At 48.0% G+C, this 10,341-nt stretch overlaps 1 pseudogene; it reads left to right on the top strand.

The window, feature by feature from the left end:
• Positions 1 to 6,679: 6,679 nt before the first annotated feature.
• Positions 6,680 to 10,048, top strand: LOC123497459 (uncharacterized; annotated as a pseudogene).
• The last annotated feature ends 293 nt before the right edge of the window (positions 10,049 to 10,341 follow it).

The following is a 10,341-nucleotide window of genomic DNA, read 5'->3' on the forward strand; positions in this document are numbered from 1 at the left end:
TGCCGAAGACAAATCTGCGCGCTGGACTCCTCGTCATTGAAGCTAGGTTCAGGGGCTACTGAGGGAGTCCTTGGGCGTCCGGCTGTTAACCATGGGCCGGACTGATGGGCTGTGAAGACCGAAGACTGCACCCGTGTCCGGGTAGGACTCTCCTTGGTGTGGAAGGCAAGCTTGGCGACCGATTATGAAGATTCATCCCTCTGTAACCGACCTCGTGTAACCCTAGATCCCTCCGGTGTCTATATAAACCGGGGAGCTTAGTCCGTATAGAGGGACTCATTACCATAGTCATACAGGCTAGGCTTTTAGGGTTTAGCCATTATGATCTCGTGGTAGATCAACTCTTGTAATACTCATATTCATCAAGATCAATCAAGCAGGAAGTAGGGTATTACCTCCATAGAGAGGGCCCGAACCTGGGTAAACATCGTGTCCCCTGTCTCTTGTTACCCTCGACCTTAGACGCACAGTTCGGGACCCCCTACCCGAGATCCGCCGGTTTTGACACCGACATCGCCCACAACTCTTTGTGTTCTACTCGTGCATATAACATCTACGCATAGAACTGGCTCGGATGCCACTGTTGGGGAACACAGTAATTTAAAAATAATCCTACGATCACGCAAGATCTATCTAGGAGATGCATAGCGACAAGCGGGGAGAGTGTGTCCACATACCCTCGTAGACCGAAAGCGGAGGCGTTATATCAATGCGGTTGATGTAGTCATACGTCTTCATGATCCAACCGATCCTAGCCCCGAACGTACGGCACCTCCGTGTTCAGCACACGTTCAGCACGATGACGTCCCTCGTACTGTTGATCCAGTTGAGGCTGAGGGAGAGTTCCGTCAGTACGACGGCGTTGCGACGGTGATGATGAAGTTACCGGCGCAGGGCTTCGCCTAAGCACTACGATGATATGACCGAGGTGTGTAATCGTGGAGGGGGGCACCGCACACGGCTAAGAGAAACTTGGATGTGTTCTATGGTGCCCCCCGCCCCACGTATATAAAGGAGGGGATGAGGAGGCCGGTCAGTCACAAGGGGCATGCCCAAGGGGGGGAATCCTACTCCAAATAGGAATAGGTTCCCCCCTTTCTTAGTCCAACTAGGAGAAGAAGGAAGGAGAGGGAGAGGGAGAGGGAAAGAGGGGCCGCGCCCCCCTCCCCTTGTCCTACTCGGACTCCCCTTGGGGGGGCGCACGGCACCTCTTGGCTGCGGCCCTCTCTCTCCCCTAAGGCCCACTAAGGCCCATATCTTCCCGGGAGGGGGGGGGGTTTCGGTAACCCTCCGGGACTCCGGTTTTATCCGAAACTATCCAGAACACTTCCGATGTCCAAATAACATGGTCCAAAATGTCAATCTTTATGTCTCGACCATTTCGAGACTCCTCGTCATGTCCGTGATCTCATCCGGGACTCCGAATAACCTTCGGTACATCAAATCACATAAACTCATAATAACAATCGTCATCGAACGTTAAGTGTGCGGACCCTACGGGTTCGAGAACTATGTAGACATGGCCGAGACATATCTCCGGTCAATAACCAATAGCGGAACCTGGATGCTCATATTGGCTCCTACATATTCTACGAAGATCTTTATCAATCAAACTGCATAACAACATACGTTGTTCCCTTTGTCATCGATATGTTACTTGCCAGAGATTCGATCGTCGGTATCATCATACCTAGTTCAATCTCGTTACCGGCAAGTCTCTTTACTCGTTCCGTGATGCATCATTCCGCAACTAACTCATTAGTCACTTTGCTTGCAAGGCTTATAGTGATTTGCATTACCGAGAGTGCCCTAGGCGGGGCGACTATTACGGGACGCTGGGGCTCGCGCGCGACGCCAGCAAGGCCGACATCAAGAACACCTTCTTCCGCCTCGCCCACCGGTACCACCCTGACCACCACACCCACGCCGGTGCCGCCGCCAGAGCCGAAGCCGCGGCCCGCTTCCGCCAGGCCAAAGAAGCCTACGATGTCCTCTCCCACGAACGACGCCGCGCCGATTACGATCACTCATTCCGCTCCTCGTCCTCGAGCTCGAGTGGCCACGGGCACCAGGGACACGGCGGGAACTCTTCCTCCTCAACATCGTCAGGCGCACCACTCCCACAGTGCGCCATTAGTAATTATGTTTCAAAAAAAATTCAATTTTTTTTATTTTATTTTTTAAACTACTAACGGCGCACCGTGGGAGTGGTGCGCCATTACTAGTTAATGGCGCACCACTCCCACGGTGCACCATTAGTAATTTGGCCCAAACATTCCCCCGAATGCAACCCCCCCCCCCCCCCCCCCCCCGCGCGCATGGACCGCCTTTTCAGTTTCAAAAAAATAAAAAGAAAATGATAGAAATGTCAAAAAAATAAAAGAAAATAAGATTCCCATGTGATATGTGGTCTAGTTGTTAGCATACGAACTCGGATGAAAAAGTTTTTTATATGGAAAATCATCTACTCGAAAAGATACATCCGAATTTAACCGGGGGAACCCCGTTAAACATTTTCAAAATCCTCAAAAACCTAACAGAAAAAAAGATACGGGGCTTTTAAGATCTGGAGAGGCAAAAAAAATTCAAACTTACTAATGGCGCACCTGCCCACGGTGCGCCATTACTATCTTCCCGCCTTCAAAATTCAAAATAAATCAAAAAATTAAAAAAAAAGAGTTAGTAATGGCGCACCTGCCCACGGTGCGCATTACTATGCCGTATATATGGCTGGGCGTGGTCCTCTCCTCCTTACCCTCTTCATTCTTCTCCTCCACTCCACCTCTCCTCCACTCCATCTCCTCCTCTCCTCCACTCCATCTCCCCTTCTCTCCTCCACCATACTACCCTCCTCCTCTCCGGCGACCTCCTCTCCGGCGACCTCCTCCTCCCTCCTCTCCTCCCCTCCCCTCACGGTTTCTCCTCCCTCCTCTCCGGTGAGCTCCTCCTCCCTCCTCTCCGGTGAGCTCCTCCTCCCTCCTCTCCGGTGAGCTCCTCCTCCCTCCTCTCCCCTCCCCTCATGGTTTCTCCTTCCTCCTCTCCGATGCTCCGGTGAACTCCTCTCCGGCGACCTCCTCCTCCTCTCCGGCGATGTAGGCGAGCGCCTCTCCGGTGACCTCGGCCCTCCTCTCCGGCGAACTCCTCTCCGGCAAAAGAACACGGCAAAATAACGTACAAGATCCAAAAACGAGAACAAAATTTGAAAAAAAAACGAGAAAAAAAACGAGCAAAAAATGGGCAAAAAAATCGCGATCCAGATCCAAATTCAAAATTCAAAAATAGCAATGGCGCACGGTGGGGGTTAGACGGTGCGCCACTACTATTTTCCCGCCTTTAAAATTCAAAAATACTAATGACGCACCGTGGCCTATACTAATGGCGCACCAGTGGTGCACCATTAGTATACCAGATACTAATGGCGCATCAGTGGTGCGCCATTAGTAAAAAATACTAGTGGCGCACCAGTAGTGCGCCATTAGTAGGCAAAACTGGTGCGCCACTAGTAGGCCTTTTCCTAGTAGTGATGGTCAGCTCCTGTCCATCTTCCGGCACCGATAGACCCAGTCACCAACTTAAATCCGGTACTCGTCAACACTGCTTCAGCACCCCCTGCACATTTTGTCTGACCACATGTCTGACCACGAGGGCCTTGGCCTGTCGCCGTGTCCCGTGCTAACCGCACGCCTCGCCGCTATCATCGCGTCGAGCCTCTGCTGTCCTGGTTAAGTCTCCCAAGGTCGCGAACCCACACTACTCAACCCCCACTGCAGAGAACCACCGATCATCACCGACCGATGCCGAGTATGACGTCTCCATCAGACCACTGGTACCCAGTCCGATCCACGTATCTCTCGCTATCCCGCTGAAATAGGCTTCGACTCTCCATGCATTTACGCCGTAGCCCCTCCATCAGCACAGAGTGAAGTCGTCCATTAGACTCCAGCTCCACCTTCAACATGACTCCATGTAGCTGCGCCTTGCTACCCCGCGCCTTGTCGACTTCAAGCTCTCGTGTGTACACTGCCTTGAATCAACCCTGGGCCATAGCCTTGTCGAAGCCGCACAAGCCCTCAGGCCCGCACCACGTGTTTCCACGCCCCAGAAGTTGGCCACCATCAGCATCACGCTCCTACGTCATTGTTGCTGAAATCACCACCGTCTTCTGCTTTGACCAACATCCATGTCGATCCATCAGACTGTCCAGTCCGAACCTGCCGAAGTTATCCGACTGCAATCATGTTCCACCCTGCGCCGTGTCCGCCCCGCACATCTCTGTGCATTGCTTTGACGCCCTGTGTACATGATCCTATCACGATGCGCTCCAGACTCCTGCTTCGAGCCTTATACGCACGTCGCTAACCTCGCCACGCGCACCACAAACCCTCATGCTATCATCCCAATACATGTCATGTGTACAAAGAAATAAAGCCAAAATCCACCACATAAGCCTTCCTGTACACACTTAACCGTGAAGATCAAAAGATTCAAAATCTCCAACTTCACCATGTGCTTCTGTAGGTTGTAGGTCCATTAGGCTTCCTATCTCTTCGTCCCGATGACTAGCCTTAGCCTGTTACATAGCTTCCTTTTTTTCATCCAACAAATCTCTTGCTTTGCCTTTTCCACGTGCCTCTGGAATGCCTCGATTCCTTCGGAACCAACAACACAACGCAACAGCAACACGCATGCCACGTCTCGGTCAGCTTGCACAGCTCCTTGCCACGATGCCACAACCTGCACAACCGGCCCCAGCGCCTATCACACCTTCTTGCAGCGTCACCAGCCCACCAGCCGGCCTTGCTCGGCCTGCTAGCTGGGCCGAAGCTGCCTCATCCGTGCGTTGCACGCCCTGGTGTCCGCCTTGCCTTCGAATCGATCTGGATCGATTGAGACGCCGCCGCCCCTGCACGCTTGCACAATTCCGAGACACGCCTTGCTCCGCCCGCTGTCCGGGTTGCACACGTACCTCCATCGCTGCCCTAGCATGTCACGCCATGTGTGTGCGATCCGCTGAATCGATCCGCTGCAGCCACCTGATCCGATCCAACCAGCTGCCTCGCCCTGCGCAGCTTGCACACGTCCCAATCAGATTCAACCGATCTCGCCGAAAGCCCTCGCACAGAACACGCCGCCGGCTGCATGCAAAACACATCTCGCCTAGAACCACATGTTTCCGATTACCTCTCATCCGTTGCAGAATTTCCTCGCCAAGCATCGACCGACCGACGTCCAGTACCAACGATCCTCTCAACGAATTCTGCTCCATCTCTAGATTAACAACTGCAACCTCCGAACAAGCTAGCTCATGATACCACTTGTTAGAATAAATACGAGGCCACCGTTGATCTACCGAGAATAAACCAATCACACCAGACACAACACCGAGATTTGTTAACGAGGTTCACCGATATGGCTACATCCCAGGGGCCTGACTACGGGCGCTCGTCCCCATGACACCACTACAATACCGCACACCGGCCGCCTGGGCACCGGCACACGCCGCCGGCTCCCCCACGTGCCTGTGCTATTATGTTGGCATAGGTTACATCGTGTGTCTACCACCGATATATATGAGAGGCCTACTCCTCGAATGACCCCTTCTCATAATAAGAATGTGCATGGTCTGGTTCAGTATGGAATACCCTGTCTACACACAGTTCAAAATCAAGTCCAACTGTAACCTACCTTGTATAATAATATTCGACACAACTCTAACAGACTGGGCAAGGTTTTCTCCGTCCGAGAGTCGTGGTAGCTGTTTTAGTCCTCGGCTTTTCTCTACTTATGTCAGCGAAAGATATTAAGCGCGACTCTGATAAAAAATAAATAAGAATAAGTACTGTACATGCAACGTGAGACTTGTTCACGTGCATGTGTGGTGCTTTTCTGCTATACTAGTGGTATCTGGCTCGACGCTGCACTCGCGTTCGTGGGATGGCACGAAGAAGAAGCGAATGTGGCGGCTCAGTGGGCAGCCGGAGAGTTGCTGTACCGGGGATGGCGCAACCACGAGCTAGATCGTCGAGAAAAGTATAGCGTTCAAAGCTATTTTTCACGTGACTGAGTCGATCTCTTCGATAATCATCACATGTAGCCCATTATTATTTCCTAAATTCTAAAAAGTGCATACGTACTAATTAGACGAAACGAGCGGCCGGTCTTACACACGCATGCATGTAGTTTTGTGGTCTAAATTTTGTCTTTATTCGTGACGTGGCATGTACTACTAGGATGGTCACATGGGCAAGACACATCATTATTCCATGTATGCGCATGTCCATTTATTCGGCTTTTTCAAATTTTTTAAAAGCCATATCTTTTAAACTGTGCTTCGGAATTTAGATCCGTTTTCACTATTGGAATCCGTGCGACGAGATCTTTGAAACTAGATCCCGCATGGGTATGTTTTGACGAATTTTTTTATGCCAAATGCTATATTGTGCAACTCTATTACTGTATTGTGCAACTTTTTTCCAAAACTAATGTTTGGACCTGCACCTTCGTATGAGGTTGCAATCTAGCAACCACGACAACTTTGATGTGCAACTAGTCTATTACCTCGACGAAAGTCGATGTGCAACCTCCTCTTGTAATGTAGTCTAGTTACACACACATTGATGTTTAGTTGGCTTGTAATGTAGTCTAGTTGCACACACATTAATGTTTAGTTGGCTTGTATTGTAGTCTAGTTGCACACACATTGATATTTCTTTGGCAGGAAGACTAGTTGCACACACATATGCCCACCTGGCTTGTAATTTAGTGTGTGTTTGGTTGGACTTCTACAGCCAACTTCTGGCTTTTGGAAGCTATAAGCTAACCAAAGGGGGAAACAGAGAAGCAGAATCTGTAAAAGTTACGGCTTCCCCGCAGTGTATTTTTCGAAGCAGGTGAACCCCCAACTTAAGCAATGCACTTTTAGCTGTCCCCTGAGAGTTTCAATGTATTTACCCACCTTTGCCATTCGTAAGTGGAAAACGATTGGGCCTATTCCTCCCGAGCGAGTCATCCAGCACCACAAAAGGCCACCCCTCGTAAAAAAAACACATCGGAACCCCAGTCCCCATCGACCCGAGCGGCAGCTAGGGTTCCTAGCCGCCGCCGGCGGCCCTCCACCGCCGCCTGCCCAGCCGCTGGCGCCGCCTCCCCGTCGCGACCTCCTCCCTCCTCTACTGCTCGCCGGACCTCTCCGCCTCAAGAGCCCGCGAGGACCACCGGACCAGCAAGGGGCGCCGTCCTCCACCTCCGCGCGCCCTGCCGCCGGCGACGCCTCCCGCAGCCCCGACGCAAGCTCCTACCTCCACTCTGAAAGGTAGCTGCTCCCCTTCCTCCCACTCCCCTATCCCCCCTCCCACCTCCTGTACAAGTAGAAATAGGATGGATTTATTTTGCTTTGTCATATTGTTGTCTATTGATGATGTATATTGGATGTAAATAGGATCATTCCAGACAATTCACAGTCAAATCTACAGCAATTCCCTGCTCCCTCCCCCTCTCCTTCCTCCTCACCCTCCCTGTTTAGGTTTCCTTTGAATTTTTTGCACAATTTTATTTACGTAATGTTTAATTGCTTGTATACATGATATGTACAGAAGCTGAACATGATATACCTATTTTTTTGTGTGATGTATAAGCTTACATGACATGCCATCTAAAAAGACAGCAAACAACATTCACAAAAATTTCTTGTACATAGATATTATGTTTGCTACTTGTACATACTATTTGAGTACTTGCTGCTATTATGTAATGCATTATTATTGATACGTGCTTTTCTCATATTGCTTTATTGAAGTATGACTGAGAAGGCGGTGTGGGATGATGCCCATCTCAAGAAACTCATTGAAATATTGAGAGAAGAGGTTGAAAAGGGGAATAGGCCATTAGGTTATTTAAACAAGAGGGGTTGGGAAAACGTTTTGGAGAAATGGGAAGCTAGAACGGGAAAGAAGTATCCCAAGGATAAATTCAAAAACAAGTGGGATGCCATAAAAAATGAGTACACTTGGTTCATGGAGTTGAAAAATGAAGCAACTGGGCTTGGATGGGATGATGCGAAGAGAACCGTTGATTGCTCTAAAGAATGGTGGGATGAACATATCAAGGTAGGACTAGCCATTTTGTTTTTCATTTGGCATGGTTCTATATGGTTGCATTATCTCACTTATACATTAAAATCCATTTCAGAGATGCCAAGAGAGTACATGAAAGAAATGCAATCATATGAAGTTCAAAAAACAGGGACCAAAGCACCTTGAAGATTTGCACATCATATTTGACAAAGTACATGTTACTGGGGCTAGTGCTTCTTGTGCTGGAGATATATCTTCTGATGAATCAAGTGATGATAATGCGGTTCCTTTCGAGAAGCCCGATGGTCGTGCTGAAATGAAGTTGGCATCTTCGAAGAAACCAAAACCAAGCAAGAAGCGCAAGCAACCTTCTAACGCAAATGAGGAGAAGGAAGAGAAGAGTCCATTCTTACGATTGTACAAGCAGACATGCGAGAAAATAGAAAGTGGAGTGGACAAGATAACTTCAAGTGTTGAAGCATCGTCCGCTCCTCTCACAAACCATGTTCCCACCATTTCAGAAGTAATGAAGATGGTCAAAGAATGTGGTGTGAAGGAAAAAACTGCTCTCATGCACACAACCCTCACTCTTATAGTGAAGCCCGAGTTTAGGGAAATCTTCAATGTTCTTGAAACAAAAGAAGGGAGGTTTGATTTTTTAGAGAGGGAGCATGAGAAGGAAGCACGTGTAGTGAATCATATTTGTTTATGTTATAGACCTATATTTGCTTTCATTGTGGACCAAATTTGGTTATTTGTGGACCATATTTGCTTTCGTTGTGGATGTAATTGCTTTTGTCGTGGACCATATTTGCTTATGTTGGTTTACCATATTTATGTTGTGAGAAATATTTACTCCTGTTGTTTACCATATTTATGTTGTGAGAAATATGTGCTCATGTTGTTTTACCATATTTATGTTGTGAGAAATATGTGCTCGTGTTGTTTTACCTTATTTATGTTGTGAGAAATATGTGCTCGTGTTGTTTACTATATTTATGTTGTGAGAAATATTTGCTTGTGTTGTTTTACAATATTTATGTTGCGAGAAATAATTGCTCGTCTAGTCTGGTCATATTTATGTGATCAGAATATTTAAACATTTTTATATTGTTATGTAGATGGATGCAAGAATGGAAGAAGTGGCCATAAAGGGACAGGAGGGAATGAAACTTCTAGCTGAACTTGCGAATCATGCTGCTATCATGGGAAACCTAGGTAACCTCTATGTTGAGCGATACTTGAACAAAACATACAGAGTGCCTCGGCAAACAGGACTTCAATGGGTCATGGAGTGTTACGGTCGACCTAGATACTTTTATAAAATGTTTCGAATGGGCAATGATGTTTTCATGGCACTTCATGATTTGCTTGTCTCTGCATATGGTTTGACGTCAACCACTAATGTTTCATCAATTGAGTCACTGGCCATGTTCTTATGGATTGTTGGAGGCCCTCAATCATTTGCTCAAGCTGAGAACCGTTTTGTACGATCACTTTGGACAGTTCATACAAAGTTTAAGGAAGTTTTGTTATGTTTGCGCAAGTTAGCGAAAGATAACATCAAACCTAGAGATCCTACTTTTAGGCATGAGCATGAAAAGATTAAGGAAGAGCGTTTCTGGCCTCATTTCAAAGGCGCTATTGGTGCCATAGATGGATCCCATGTGCCAGTTTCAGTGCCTGCAGATGATGCGGTTAACCATAGATGTCGACATGGTTTCACATCTCAGAATGTGCTTGCAGTATGTGACTTTGACATGAGGTTTACGTTTGTGGTTGCGGGTTGGCTGGGCTGTGCACATGATACAAGGGTCTTGAATCATGCATTAGCATACTTCCCTTCATTTCCTATACCACCCAAAGGTATAATGTAGTAACTGATGTCATCATTAATTATATTCTTATGTGTGACGCTAACTTTGTGTTCTTTTTCAGGGAAATACTATCTTGTCGACTCTGGGTATCCAAACTGAACGGGATACCTTGCTCCTTTTAAGGGGAGTACATACCATCTGCCGGAATTTCGTCTTCGCCGTCATCGTCCACCTGAAGGGAAGTACGAGTTGTTTAACTTTTCACATTCGTCCCTTCGAAATGTTGTTGAGCGTGCTTTCGGGGTACTCAAGCAGAAATGGCGCATCTTGAAAGGGGTCCCAAGTTTCTCACCTCGTACACAGAAGCATATCATCATTGCTTGCATGGCATTGCATAATTTCATTCGTGATAGCAAGTTGAGTGACAAAGTTTTTGATAAATGTGATGCCGA

Source organism: Aegilops tauschii, chromosome 3 (genome assembly GCF_002575655.3).
Source record: "Aegilops tauschii subsp. strangulata cultivar AL8/78 chromosome 3, Aet v6.0, whole genome shotgun sequence".
NCBI classification, from domain to species: Eukaryota; Viridiplantae; Streptophyta; class Magnoliopsida; order Poales; family Poaceae; genus Aegilops; species Aegilops tauschii.